Consider the following 16,290-nt stretch of genomic DNA (forward strand, 5'->3'; position numbering starts at 1 on the left):
GAAGTACACCAGCCTAACTAGAAGAGAGAAAAAAATACAAGGGACGTTACAGACATGATTCTCTCTCTCCCCACACCTCACAAAGGCATGTGAGACAATAAAGCAGGTGCCATTTTGGACATACATAACAGCTCTGCCAGCTCAGGGCTGTGCCCGCCCTCCACCAAGCAGAAAAACCTGACTCGGGTGGGGAGTAATAACAGGAGACTAAGACCTAGTGAATGTGTGGAGTTTATGAACTGGGACTGTGGGAAAAAAAAAAAAAAACTGGGGGTGTGTGGTAGAATTCACAGTGTGGCTGAGACATGAGTAGTCTCAGTGGCAGATGCAATCTACCTAAATTGAACCATGAAGACATGGAAAACCTAAATAGACCCATAACTGAGACAGAAATTGAAACAGTAATAAAGGCCCTCCCAACAAAGAAAAGCCCAGGACCAGATGGATTCACTGCTGAATTCTTCCAGACATTTAAAGAATAACTAACTCCAATTCTTCTCAAACTATTCAGAACAATCGAAGAAGAGGGAATCCTCCCAAATTCTTTCTATGAAGCCAGCATCACCTTAATTCCTAAGCCGGAAAAAGATGCAGCATTGAAAGAGAATTACAGACCAATATCCCTGATGAACATAGATGCAAAAATCCTCAATAAAATTCTCGCCAATAGAATGCAGCAACACATCAGAAAGATCATCCACCCAGACCAAGTGGGATTTATCCCTGGTATGCAGGGATGGTTTAATGTGTGCAAGACAATCAATTTGATACACCACATTAACAGCCTGCAGAAGAAAAACCATATGATTATTTCAATAGATGCCGAGAAAGCATTTGATAAAATACAACACCCTTTCATGATGAAAACTCTAAGCAAACTGAATATGGGAGGAACATTCCTCAATACAATCAAAGCAATCTATGAAAAACCCACGGCCAACATCCTATTGAATGGGGAAAAGTTGGAAGCATTTCCACTGAGATCTGGTAACAGACAGGGATGCCCACTCTCACCACTGCTATTCAATATAGTTCTGGAAGTTCTAGCCAGAGCTATTAGGCAAGAAAAAGAAATTAAAGGGATACAAATTGGGAAGGAAGAACTCAAACTATCCCTCTTTGCAGATGATATGATTCTTTATTTAGGGGACCCAAAGAACTCTACTAAGAGACTATTGGAACTCATAGAAGAGTTTGGCAAAGAAGCAGGGTATAAAATCAATGCACAAAAATCAACAGCCTTTGTATACACAGGCAATGCCATGGCTGAGGAAGAACTTCTAAGATCAATCCCACTCACAATAGCTACAAAAACAATCAAATACCTTGGAATAAACTTAACCAAGGATGTTAAGGATCTCTATGATGAAAATTACAAAACCTTAAAGAAAGAAATAGAAGAGGATACCAAGAAATGGAAAAATCTTCCATGCTCATGGATTGGAAGAATCAATATCATCAAAATGTCCATTCTCCCAAAAGCAATTTATAGATTCAATGCAATACCAATCAAGATACTGAAGACTTTCTTCTCAGATCTGGAAAAAATGATGCTGAAATTCATATGGAGGCACAGGTGACCTCGAATAGCTAAAGCAATCTTGTACAACAAAAACAAAGCTGGAGGCATCACAATACCAGATTTCAGGACATACTACAGGGCAGTTGTAATCAAAACAGCATGGTACTGGTAAAGAATCAGGTGGATAGACCAATGGAACAGAATTGAAACACCAGAAATCAATCCAAACATCTACAGCCAACTCATATTTGATCAAGGATCCAAAACCAATCCCTGGAGTAAGGACAGTCTATTCAATAAATGGTGCTGGGAAAATTGGATTTCCACGTGCAGAATCATGAAGCAAGACCCCTACCTTTCACCTTACACAAAAATCCACTCAACATGGATTAAAGACTTAAATCTACGACCTAACACCATCAAATTATTAGAGAGCATTGGAAAAACCCTGCAAGATAAAGGTACCAGCAATGACTTCTTGGAAAACACCCCAGAAGCACAGGCAATCAAAGCCAAAATTAACATTTGGGATTGCATCAAATTGAGAAGTTTCTGTACTGCAAAAGAAACAGTCAGGAAAGTGAAGAGGCAACCGACAGAATGGGAAAAAATATTTTCAAACTATGCAACTGATAAAGGGTTGATAACCAGAATCTACAAAGAAATCAAGAAACTCCAGAACATCAAAACAAACAACCCACTTAAGAGATGGGCCAAGGACCTCAATAGACATTTTTCAAAAGAGGAAATCCAAATGGCCAACAGACACATGAAAAAATGTTCAAGGTCATTAGCAATCAGAGAAATGCAAATCAAAACCACAATGAGGTTCCACCTCACCCCGGTTAGAATGGCTTACATTCAGAAATCTACCAACAATAGATGCTGGAGAGGATGTGGGGAAAAAGGGACACTAACCCACTGTTGGTGGGCATGCAAATTGGTTAAGCCACTATGGAAGTCAGTCTGGAGATTCCTCAGAAACCTGAAGATAACCCTACCATTCAACCCAGCCATCCCACTCCTTGGAATTTACCCAAAGGAATTTAAATTGGCAAACAAACAAGCTATCTACACATTAATGTTTATTGCAGCTCAATTCATAATAGCTAAGACCTGGAACCAACCCAAATGCCCATCAACAGTAGACTGGATAAAGAAATTATGGGACATGTACTCTATAGAATACTATAAGCAGTCGAAAACAATGAAACCTGTTCATTTGCAACAAGATGGAGGAATTTGGAAAACATCATGCTGAGTCAATTAAGCCAGTCCCAAAGGGACAAATATCATATGTTCTCCCTGATCGGTGACAACTAACTGAGCACCAAAGGGGAAACTTGTTGAAGTGAAATGGACACTATGAGAAACAGTGACTTGATCAGCTCTTGTCCTGAATGTTGATGTACAATGTAATACTTTATCCATTTTAGTATTTTTTTTGTTCTTGTACCATTGGTTGAACTCTGTATTAACACACAATTATTCTTAGGGGCTTAAATTTTAACTGAAAAGTGATCCCTGTTAGGAATTTGGAAAACATTATGCTGAGTGAAATAAGCCAATCCCAAATGGACAAATACCACATGTTCTCCCTGATAGGTGATAACTAACTAAGCACCTAAAAGGAAACCTGCTAAAGTGAAATGAACACTATGAGAAACTGTGACTTGATCAGCCCTCGCCCTGACTATTGATGAACAACTTAATATGTTATCCCTCTTAGTATTTTTTTGTTTGTTTGTTCTACTTAATACTTTTGTTTGAATACTGTAATCAATACACAATTATTCTTAAGTGCTGAAACTTAACTGAAAAGTGATTGCTATTAAATATAAGAGTGGGAATAAGAGAGGGAAGAGATGTGCAATTCGGGTCATGCTCAAGCTGACTTACCTCAAACGGTAGAGTTAGAAACATACCAGGGGATTCCAATTCAATCCCATCAAGGTGGCATGTACCACTGCCATCTCACTAGTCCCAGTGATCAATTTCTGTTCACAATTGATCATAATGATAGGACTAAGAACCAAAGGGAGCACATAAACAAGACTAGTGTCTGCAAATACTAGCTGATAGAATCAAAAAGGGAGAGGATGATCCAACATGGGAAGTGAGATACACAGCAGACCCATAGAATGGCAGATGTCCCAAACAGCACTCTGGCCTCAGAATCAGCCCTTAAGGCATGCGGATCTGGCTGAAAAGCCCATGAAAGTATTTCAGGCATGGAAAGCCAAGACACTCTGGCAAAAAAGAAAAAAAAAAAAAACCTAAATGAAAGATCTCCACGAGTGAGATCCCAGTGGAAAGAACAGGCTATCAAATAAGGCAGTACCTTTCTCTGACGGGAGGAGAGAACTTCCACTTTGTTCATGGCCTTGTCTAAATAAGACCGGAGTTGCTGAACCAAGATGTTTCCATAGCCTTGGTGGCTCATGCCAAGAGTCTTGGGTGATTACTTACGTCATAAGTAAGAGTGTCAATTGTTAAATCAACACCAGAAGCCACTGTGCACCTGCTCCCCATTAGGAGCTCTGTCCTTAATGTGTTGTACTAGGCAAATTAACGGTAAAACTACTTTTCAAACAGTACTCTATACATTGTGTGTCTGTGTAGGTGCATTCTGTTGAAATCTTTACTTACTATATACTAAATTGAACTTTTGTATATAAATACAATTGAGAATGCATCTTGATGAAGAATGGGATGGGAGATGGAGTGGGAGATGGGATGGTTGCGGGTGGGAGGGAGGTTATGGGGCCAAAAGCTGCTATAATTCAAAAGTTGTATTTGGAAATTTATATTTATTAAATAAAAGTTGATAAAAAGAATTAAAAAAGAGAGACTATTTCAAGATAGTAAGGAGTCTACACAGCAGACTCATAGAATGACCATTGCGTAGACAGCATTATTACCTCAGAATCAGCCCTTAAGGCATTCTGGTCTATCTTAAAAGTCCATGAGAGCATTTCTGGCATGGAAATCCAGGGCATCGTGGCAAAAAATGGCCTACATGAGGGATCTTTGTGAGAGAGACCCCAGTGGAAAGAAGTGGCCATCAAAGAAGGATGTACTTCTCTCTGAAGGGAGGAGGGAATTTCCACTTTGCTTATGGCCTTGTCTAAATACTGACAGATTTTGTGGATTCAAAAGGCTTCAATAGACTTGGCAACTCATGTCAAAGGCCTTGGGTTGTCACTGACATCATGCATAGTAGTATTTTTGTAAAATTAATAACGGGAATTATTGTGTGCTTACTTTCCATGCAGGACTTCTTTCCTCACTGAGTTGTATTATGAGAATTAACTGTAAAATTTGTTCTCCAATTTCTGTGTGTGTGTGTGTGCAAACTGTTGAAATATTTTTTTTATATATAACATTTTTTAAACTTTTATTTAGTAAATATGTGATTTCTCCCTGGTAAGCAAGTGTTTCAGAAAGACAAGCCACAACATAGCCAAACAGTAGTTCATAGTATCATAGTAGACACAGTAGTATTTTCGACAAAAGTATTTAAACCAAACAATTTTCAACACTAAATATGTCCTGAGGGAAAACATCCTACTTTAGAAAGGTAATAACCTGTGCCTCAGAAAATAGAGTTGGTCAACTGTGTATAAAGTTAATTGAAAATGAATCTTAGTAAAGAATTGGACTGGGAAGGAGAGAAGGAGCCAGAGGAGAGGTGGAAGTGTAGGTGGGAGGGTGGATATGGTGGGAGGGTAGATATGGTGGGAAGAATCACTATATTACTAAAATTGTACTTATGAAATTTGTACTCATTGAACAGAAGTTTTCTTTGAGGAAAAAAAAGAACTACGGTCAATATTGATATTTACATATATACTGTATACTAAAATGAATGTTTGATTTTGTGTATGGGAGATAAAAATCATAAAAATATTAAAAGCTATGTAACCAAAATGTCCCTGAGAATCAACTTCTTTTTAACTTTTTCTATGTATGTTTCAGTCTATTTAAATCATACTCTGTTTGGTCTGTCTTGCATAGAAATTAAGAGCTTGACAGCTAAGTAGCTAATGAATGCAATAGTACTTTTAGCAGCTTGTCACTTGCTGCCATCTCTGCCACCACCTCTGCACCCTAGGGAATTAGCTATCTGAAGAAGGGTCAAAGGACCTGAAATGGTGTTGGAGCCTGCATGTGAAATGACACCATCTTGACTCAATGCTAACCACGCTGGGAAAGAGTAAACAGCCAGCAGTAATTGTCAGTTCAAAATGATACATTTTAAAAAGGATGCAAGGTTTGAGAACTGTATTGTGTTAATAAAGATATAAAATAAATAATTATAACACCATAAAATTTATTTAAAGAAATAAGAAAAAATTATCAATAAGTTATGGATGCTTCATATGAAAATTCAAATTTTATTTACTAAAAGTCACCCCGCACCTGTATTTTTAATTTTTTAGTGAGAAAAAGTGAGAAAGCATTTAATTCAGTAGTTTCCAATTATATTTTCTGTATGAACATTTCAAACCTTATTTCTTATTTCCAAACTTGTTTTAATTTATAAATTTTATACCTTAAACTTGTTTTAATTTAAAATTTTTGATACCATGCCATAAGAACATAGTATCAACATCACTTGGCTAATATGACATAGACATCATAGCAAAGCAAATACTTTGACAGAACTAAAAGATTTAATATTCATAGCACAACCTCTTACGTACATTTCTTTGGTGTGTCTGTACAGAGTTGGTGATACAAGAATTTTTAGATAGCTTGCAAACTGTTAGGTATTTAAAAAGTAGCAAAAATGTATATAAATATTCTCCTCTACTTAAAATAATTTTCTTCCTTCCATTAGAAATTGTTTATCCCCCCCCCCCCATTTCTTTAGATTCCTATGAAACTCCTCAGTAGCTTGGGACTGTTGATTCTTAGTTCACAAGCTAAGCACTATAATGATGGCTGCTACTGACTGAATATTATTGTGTGCCAAAGACTTTACTCATAATTTTCTTTTCAAAAACAATAAAAGTATTATCCTTTATAACAGATGAAAGACTGAAATCCGAATTATTTGATAAAATGGTAAGTGGCAGGGTGGTGATTATTTGAATTCAGAACTCCTTAAATTTAAGTTAACCAGAGTGAAAACAGGAAGGCTCAAAACAGAAGATCAACTCATCTATGGCATTAGGACAAGCCGTCTTTTTATAGTGAACATTTTAAGCTTCTCAGTGGCCAGTGTCTATTTTTTGTCTTCTTCAAAAGTAGTTGGGGTTTGTTTTGTAGCTACTGGCTCAATAAGTATAGTATATTTCAGATTTAGAACAAGAAACTATCTTTATGGATTAACCAATAATATTTGAGACAGTTATTAAGATAGAAATAGAGCGCTCTAGAAGCAAGGGGCACAGCCAGTTGTCTCTACTTTAGAGCAGCTGGACATTATGCAGAGAAAATTGTGAGCATAAAGGAGCATTTGAGAAGAGGTAAGGGCAATCCCAGTGAACTGTGATGAGTTTCACCATTAATCTATATTTGTTTTGTAGCTTATGTGATTCTGAAATTAAGCATCACGAACTTACTAATCTGAAGTATCAGTAAAAGTTTAGTTCCACATCATGCTGAGTGAAGTAAGCCAGTCCCAAAGGGACAAATACCATATGTTCTCCCTGATCGGTGACAACTGACTGAACACCAAAAAGGAAACCTCCTGAAGTGAAATGGACACTATGGGAAATGGTGACTTGATCAGCATAGCCCTGACTGCTAATGGACAACTTAATATATTATCCCTCATAGTATTTTTTTTTTGTCTGTTCTACTTAATATGACTGGTTTCATTCTGTAATTATCACACAGTTATTCTTAAGTGTTGAAAATTAACTGAAATGTGATCCCTGTTAAACATAAAAGTGGGAATAAGAGAGGGAAGAGATGTATAATTTGGGGCATGCTCGGGCTGACTTGCCCCAATTGGTAGAGTTGGAAACATACCAGGGGATTCCAATTCAATCCCATCAAGGTGGCATGTGCCAATGCCATCTCACTATTCCAAGTGATCAACTTCAGTTCACAATTGATCATAATGAAAGGACTAAGAGTCAAAGGGAGCACATAAACAAGTCTAGTATCTGCTAACACTAACCGATAGAATAAATAAAGGGGAGAGTGATCCAACATGGGAAGTGAGATACTCAGCAGACTCATAGAATGGCGGATGTCCTAAATAGCACTCTGGCCTCAGAATCAGCCCTAAAGGCACTCGGATCTGGCTGAAAAGCCCATGAGAGTATTTCAGGCATGGAAAGCCAAGGCACTCTGGCAAAAAGATCTCTGTGAGTGAGATCCCAGTGGAAAGAACAGGTCTTCAAAGAGGGAGGTGCCTTTCTCTGAAGGGAGGAGAGAACCTCCACTTTGACTATGACCTTGTCTAAACAAGATAAGAGTCGGAGAACTCAAGGGGCTTCCATAGCCTTGGAAACTCATGACTGGTGCATAGGGAGATTATTGATGCCATAAACAGGAGTGTCAATTTGTAACGTCAACAACAGGAGTCACTGTGCACTTACTCCTCATGTAGGATCTCTGTCCTTAATGTGCTGTACACTGAGGCTTAATGCTATAACGAGTACTCAAACAGTATATTTCACTTTGTGTTTCTATGGGGGTGCAAACTGTTGAAATCTTTACTTAATGTACACTAAACTGATCTTCTGTAAAAAAAAAAAAAAAAGAAATTATCAATTCCCAACTTGACTCTCACTGGGATTAAACATGACAATAGGTCTGATCTGATTTCATCATGATTTAAAAAAAAAATCATCTATTATTTTTCACTTTATGTTTCTGTGTGGGAACAAACTGTTGAAATCCTTACTTAAGGTATACTAAGCTGATCTTCTGTATATTAAGATAATTGAAAATGAATCTTGATGTGAATGGAAGGGGAGAGGGAGTGGGAAAGGGGAGGGTTGTGGGTGGGAGGGACGGTATGGGGGGGAAAGCCATTGTAACCCATGAGTCGTACTTTGGAAATTTATATTCATTAAATAAAAGATAAAAAAAAATTAAAAATTAAAAGTTTAGTTCCCATTTCAATCACAGGCTAGTGATGAACATTACCATGATTATTATCATGACTGTACCATTTTACTCCAGGGAAAATCTAGGTAACTCCCTTAAGTTAATAAAGCATTTTATTTTATAGGGGAGTGTAACCCTCTCTTGTGACTCTGCTTCTGCATTTCCCTGTAGAGTTAGCTTGCAGTCATAGCTGAGTAGTATATAATAGCTTTAACACAGATTGAAATTCTAGAGAATGAATGATCATCTTTTTGCAATTTTTTACAAATAAATAAAACATTAAATTTGGTTTATTTTAAAATAAAAATGAAGTAAAATAAAATAAATTTTATATGATTCAATAGCATTTATACAGGTTCTTAAAAGAAGAAAACCCACAATTCTCCCTATGACTATCTGCTATGCATGAGCTTAAAGTATCATTATGGTTTTCTACTCGGTAAAATAGCAAAGGACTTTAATAATCAAAGTTTACTTTCTAATACAATTATAAAACAAAATAAAATAAGTGATCTGTAAGTTAAGGGACTTTTCTGTTACTGTGTCCCACATGAGAAACAGAAACCTCAACAAAATCTTTTTCCTTTAGCACTTGTACAATTTTTATGCAGTTTCAATAAATAACATTTTCAGTTAAGGAAATGGCATATTGAAAATTATTTCAATGAGATATTATATTTAGTTCACCAGATTAGGTAAGTTTAAAAAATTATAAAACTTAGTCATCGGCCGGTGCCGCGGCTCAGTAGGCTAATCCTCCACCTTGCGGCGCCGGCACACCAGGTTCTAGTCCCGGTCGGGGCGCCGGATTCTGTCCCGGTTGCCCCTCTTCCAGGCCAGCTCTCTGCTGTGGCCCAGGAGTACAGTGGAGGATGGCCCAAGTCCTTGGGCCCTGCACCCCATGGGAGACCAGGAGAAGCAGCTGGCTCCTGCCTTTGGATCAGCACAGTGCGCCGGCCGCGGTGGCCATTGGAGGGTGAACCAACGGCAAAGGAAGACCTTTCTCTCTGTCTCTCTCTCTCACTGTCCACTCTGCCTGTCAAAACAAAAAACAAACAAAAACAAAAAACACAACTTAGTCATCACAATGGTGCACAGAAATAAGTACTTTCATCCCTCATATTAACACTTCCAGCTTAAATTACATTTCAAGAATGTATGGTTTTTACCCAGCAATTTCTTCCTAGAGATGTTTTTGAATTTGTCCACTTAGATAAAACAAAGTGGAACATTTCAGCATAGTTTTGTAATTTGTAAAAAATCAAGAATTTATCAAAAGAGCAAATATATAAAAAATTACCTTGTATCTCTAGAAGTAAACTCTTTACAATAAGACTTAGTTACTTTCCAATCTTTTTAAGGGAAAAGTTATATTTGTTGATACCAACACAGAAAGGTTTTCAAATGCATGTTGAGTAAATACAAGCAAGATACAGAAAAGAATGCATGCATGATCTCATTGGTTTTAAATATTGTAACTGCTTTTATTTGCAAATGTAGAGCATAAAAATCAGCAAGAGTCACACTAGACAGATGATAGTGGTCATGTCTAATGTGAGATTTGGAAATTAAAAAAAGGAACATGAGTAATGTCACTTCTTAATTTTATACACTCCTATACCATTTGACTTTAGAATTAGAGCATATGCTTTTTGTTCTTTCTAAAATAACAATATGATTGTGATTATAGATTCTAAATATAGTTTCTAATTAGAAATGGAAAAATTCAATTAATAGGATCATCACTGACTTTATTGGGCTTTTCAATTAAGTATTGATATTTCATCATTATTGATATTGTCATTTTTATTCTCTATTCTCAGCCACAAGTATTTTTTTAATGTTTAAAACTAATTTGATCAGTCTTGTGATTCTATTAATGAAGTTTTTTTGTACTGATTGCTATTTCTGAAGAATGAGAAAATTCAGGTAATTAATGAGTGTTTATGCTTTGTTTTCAGATTGCTACAGATATTTCAAAATGTAAAATTTTAAGTACTGGGGCCAGCACTGTGGCACAGCTGGTTAACGCCCTGGCCTGAAGCGCTGGCATCCCTTATGGGTGCCCGGCTGCTCCACTTCTGATCCAGCTCTCTACTATAGCTTGGGAAAGCAGTAGAAGATGGCCCAAGTCCTTGGGCCCCTGCACCTGTGTGGGAGACCTGGAAGAATCTCCTGACTCCTGGCTTCGGATTGGCACATTTCCGGCCATTGCAGCCATCTAGGGAGTGAACCAATGGACAAAAGACCTCTCTCTCTCTCTCTCTGCCTCTCCTTTCTCTGTGTAACTCTGACTTACAAATAAATAAATAAATCTTTAAAAATATTTTTAAGTACTAACAATATCTTTTAAACATATCAGAGTTCTTCAAAAAGTTCATGAAAAATGTTTATTAGGAAAACTATGTATGAATTTCAAAAATTTTTGTATGAAATAAAATTATATTTAAATTTAAATTTTCCATAAAATTTTAGAACTTTTAGACTTCCATATATATGTACATGTATATACATATATACAAAACCTTTTCAAAAAGCTAGAAACAGTTTAGTCATCATCAATAGAAGAATGGATTTTAAAAAACTATGGTACATTCAAAGTTACAATGGTGGGGCTGGCGCTGTGGCATGGTGGGTTAATGCCCTGACCTCAAGTGCCGGCATCCTATACGGGCGCCAGTTAGAGATCCAGCTGCTCCACTTCGGATCCAGCTCTCTGCTATGACCTGGGAAAGCAGTAGAAGATGGCCCAACTCCTTGGGCCCCTGCACCCATGTGGGAGACCCAGAGAAGCTCCTGGTTCCTAGCTTCAGATCAGCACAGCTCTGGTTGTTGCGGCGAATTGGGGAGTGAACCCTCAGATGGAAGACCTCTCTTTCTCTCCCTCTCTCCCTCCCTCTCTCTTTCTCTCTCTCTCTATCTCTGTCTCTCTGCCTCTCTTCTCTTTGTGTAACTCTGACTTTCAAATTAATAAATAAGTCTTTTAAAAAAACAAGAATATAATGGTTTGTGTAGGATATTTATTTATTTGTTTGTTTGTTTTTGAAAGGAAGAGAGACAGACATATAGACAGATCTCCCATTCATTGTTTACATTTCAAATGCCCACAACATCCAGAGCTTGGCCAGGCTGAATCCAAGAGGCCAGAACTCAATCTTAGTCTCCCTCATGGGTGGCAGGGCCATCACCTCCTGCTTCTAAGGCTATACATTACCAGGAAGCTAGAATTGTAAGAGGATATGGGACTTGAACCCAGGTACTCTGATATGGGATGTTGACATCCCAAATGTAGTCTAAACCACTTTGCCAAGCAGCCATACTCGTTTGGGCAGGATTTTAAAAAATAAGACATTATGAAAATGTCTTTTAATGTTAAATCAAGTAATTACATAGTGAAATAATCAAATCACTTATGTTCAGGCTTTAGTATTTTCTGTAGAATATTTACTTTAATTCTTTTCATAATATCTTTTTCAAGATATATTCACTGACATCTACCAGAAGAAAGCACAGTCCTGAACACACTATAGGTTCTGAATGAATATTTTTGTTTATTCTTTTTTACTGACCCTACATAAGAAACTGCCTTTGACAACCTTTGAATTAATGGAAAGAAACATACTTCATTAGAGATGATGAAAGCATTAGAATCAAAATAATAAAAATGGAAATCTTTTCCTGTGATAAAATATAGGTCTTGAAAAATAATGATGAAGATTTATTCTGCTTTTACCAATGCATAGCTCTAATGCCTATGATTTAGAACTCATTAAAAATTAAATAGGTGGTACACTAGGACTTTAATCCAGTGGCTGATGTGGTAGTACACTAAGGCATTAATCCAGGGTTTTATATTCTTTTGTTTAAAGATCTTAAATTTCATTGACTTCCCATTGTCATTAATAAAGGTCAAACTCTTTGGTATACCAACCAGTGTGAATGCAGTATATGAAACTTGCAAACTCTTTAGTCCTATTTTATATGAACACCTTGCTAGCTGCCATCCATACTTGGATATTTCTGGATCATTTACCTAGGCAAATTGAACACCAAACTTATGTAATTAGAAAAAATAATCAAATTCATATCCTTGCCATCCCACAGTCACTAAATAATAGACTAGTTTGGATGAAGTTATTCAAAACATGGCCCAGAGAAAAATCTAGAAAAATGTGATTTTAATTTCAGCAGGCACATATATCTTGTATTATTTAAGAAAATAAAGTTTTCTGTTCAAATTCCTTAAGGTCTTTATTTAGCATACCTCATGGATGTGCTTCTCTTTCTTACTAAAAATGGCTATCATTCATCCAACCATATTCTCCCTCCTTTGGCTACTCTTCACCTCGCCCTTTACCCAATTTACTGTGGTTCATTCATGAAAATGTTGCTGCTAGGATCATCTTCACTAGGAAGTTTTTCTCAGTATCATCCCTTGGGTTAGGCGTCCTTTGTGCTCCCCAGTGTGCACCATGAACATGCAATTATTGTTACATGTATTCATTTTTATTGTAGTAATTTATTTGTGTGACTCTCTTCCTACTTTATCTGGCCTTTTTTAATGAATGAATGAATGAATGAGTGAACAAGCTAGTGGAAGAATTTTTATTTCAATTTTCTTTATATCTCAAAATATTTATGAATTGTTTATCTAATCTTTACATGTATGGGTATTTTTTATACTTTAGCCAGTCAGCTAAAGGACCAAACAGAATAAATTATGGTCACTCTTATAGTAGAAGGCTATTAATTTATCTTTCTGAAAATGCCATTGCTGAGGTCAAAATTGCCAAAAGGAAGAGTGGCATTGAACAATGTTCACCACTAAGTACTCTTTACTTAATTGGCATTTAAGACATTTTCAAAGCATGGCTAGTCAAAGAGATGCATAGTAGCCTTATGCCAAGCAATATTTAATTATTTCAGTTCTCATCTGTCACATTAGCACTCTCCTGTCTCATTTTCAGTGCCCCCAAAGCAATGCAGTGATGGATTATGGAAAATAAATCTAGTGTGGAAATACTTATAATTTGCTCTAGGTTAAAAAAAATAGGCAAGAGCAATTTGCAAGTAGTAAATTGCTAGATACAGTGTTTTGGCTCCCTGCTTTGTAAAAGAACGGAGGAATGTTTGACAAGGGTCAAGACTCTTTAGAGAAATAAGCAAATCAAAAATTTACCACCTTTCTAAACCATTTTAATTCAACAGTTAATCTCAACAACGACCTACTTTTCAGAACATTGAATATGCTTGGCTACCTAATCACATTATCTTATTTGTCTCCTTCAAACCTTGAAATAGGAAAGATATATGTATAAATGAAAACACTGGCAAAGCACAGCTGCTTGTCATATTCCCAATCTTCTCAGGAAAACAAATGATTTATAGCATGATGAGATCAAATTTTCCTCCATGGCATACTAATGGCTGTATTTTAAAACTCTGTTAGTAGAATTCATGCAATAGACCAGACTGATGACATTAACAGCCGATCTTTGAACAAATCTAGTTAATGTGAAAGCAGAAGAGAAAGATGATCTCATTTTGGAAACAACAATAAAAATGATATTGTTCAGTGAGGAATTGAGACTATGAGCAGTCAGTGCTTCATCTTTCAGTTCGTCTTTATTAGCCAACTTTCCACTATAAAATACATTAAAATTTGTGGAGAATATAGCTCGGACTTATAATGTGTATGCTTTGCTGAGTGAAACATCATTTCATGATTAGCTGGTAACAGTCTTTATAACCACAAGTGTTTGCTGAAGACCTGTTACGTTCATAGTATTAGGAAAAGGGCTATATAAATTCTACAAACAATAAGGGAGAGCCTATCATATCTGCAAGGGTTAAGTGGGCAACAGGGAACGCAAGATGTATGATATAAGCATATATTGTTTAATACACATGTATATTAAATATATATAAATGTATATGTCTAAATAGATGATATGATGGTGAATGTCTTAATTAAATATTCTTAGAAGTAGAAGTTAACATGGCATTCTTATTCAACTAATTTATCAGGGACCTCTTTCCAGACAGGAGTGATGGAAGTAAGATAGAGCAGGGTGCAAAAAAACAAGAAAGTATTATTAGATAGAAACAAGTTTGAGTATAGTAACACAGGCAAGTGTTTTTGGTGTGTATTTATAGGACTAATTGATTAACCGAAAAGCAGAGAGACATGGAGAGACGCAGAGAGACAGACAAGTATTCCCCATGGGCTGGTTCACTCCCTAAATGCCTGCAACAGTTGGGACAGGGCCAGGCCAAAGCTAGGAGCCAAGAACTCAATCTGGGTGTTCCAAGTGAGTTCAGGGACTCAACTACTTGAGCCATAATCTGCTGTCTCTCAAGGTACATAAATGAGACAAAGCCATCTCAAGTGGTGTTTTCAACTCTGTGTCCAATGCCTGTTGCTATGGGTGAGTTTCAGGATAAAGATTGGACCACAGGATTGTTCCCACTTTGAGAGGAGGAGGTCAGTCTTTTGAAACTCATGCTATTAAGTTGCAGACTCTAAGATCTGGCTTCACGGGTGTATGAATGGGAAAAGTAACTCCTGTTTGGCTGAGGGAAAAGCTCTAGCACAATACAACAATAAGAATGAGGGCTCTATCTCTGTAAGGGTGAATCAAGGAGAGGCATTTCTTAGTCTTTTTGTGATGCTATACACAATATATACTTAAGGTGGGGTAACTTTTAAAATAAAAAGTTTATGTGGTTCATGATTCTGGTGGCTCTAATGTCCAAATAGCATAGCACTTGTGTACTGATGAAAGTCCTTTGGCTGCATCACAACATGGTGGAGAAGCAGAAAGGGAAACAGTAGTACACATAGAATGAGTGTGTGTGTAAGCAAGAAGCGACAGATGGGGAGCGGACAGGCTCAGTCTTTCTTATTGCAACCCACTCCCCTGGAAATTAGTCTACTTCTACTAAACCTGACCCACCCCTGAGAGACAGTCTAGAATACAGCCTCCATCACTTAAGTACCATCTCCTAGGCCCTAATTTTTAAAGGTTGCACCACCTTAACACTGATACACTGGGGACAAATGCCCAGTAAATGAACCTTTGGGCCATAAACCACATCCAAACTATAACAAGCACCAAGATCACAGATTATAATTTACCTATTTCATCACTCAGATTCCTAGCTTTTCATATTAAGTTCAGTGCATCACGGAGCAACTTATTTGAAATATTTGGGATATTTGCTGATCACAATTTTCCAGGAAAACTTTCCAGAGGAGTTATTAGGATGAACTAAAACCTTCACTCATTTGGTCCTTAGGCCATAATTGATAACAACTCATAATGTCCCTCCTCCATCACTCATCCTAGATTTCCTTCTTTCATAGCTAGCACTTTTATTATTCTGGGTAGCTTACCTGATGGATTTATTTATACTGACATCTCTGAGGGACTTGAGCTCATGTTTACAATGCTGCAAAATGGCATGGTTGGTGTACATATACTTTTTTTTTTTTGACAGGCAGAGTGGACAGTGAGAGAGAGAGATAGAGAGAAAGGTCTTCCTTTGCCGTTGGTTCACCCTCCAATGGCCGCCGCAGCCGGTGCACCGTGCCGATCTGAAGGCAGGAGCCAGGTGCTTATCCTGGTCTCCCATGGGGTGCAGGGCCCAAGGACTTGGGCCATCCTCCACTGCACTCCCTGGCCATAGCAGAGAGC

At 37.2% G+C, this 16,290-nt stretch overlaps 1 pseudogene; it reads right to left on the reverse strand.

Moving 5' to 3' along the window:
• LOC100344056 (elongation factor 1-gamma pseudogene) overlaps positions 1 to 16,072 on the reverse strand; it is a 48,412-nt pseudogene extending 32,340 nt beyond the window's left edge.
• Between the last annotated feature and the right edge of the window lie 218 nt (positions 16,073 to 16,290).

The sequence above is a fragment of the Oryctolagus cuniculus genome, chromosome 11, assembly GCF_051225735.1.
Source record: "Oryctolagus cuniculus isolate XC-2025 breed Fujian yellow rabbit chromosome 11, ASM5122573v1, whole genome shotgun sequence".
NCBI classification, from domain to species: domain Eukaryota; kingdom Metazoa; phylum Chordata; class Mammalia; order Lagomorpha; family Leporidae; genus Oryctolagus; species Oryctolagus cuniculus.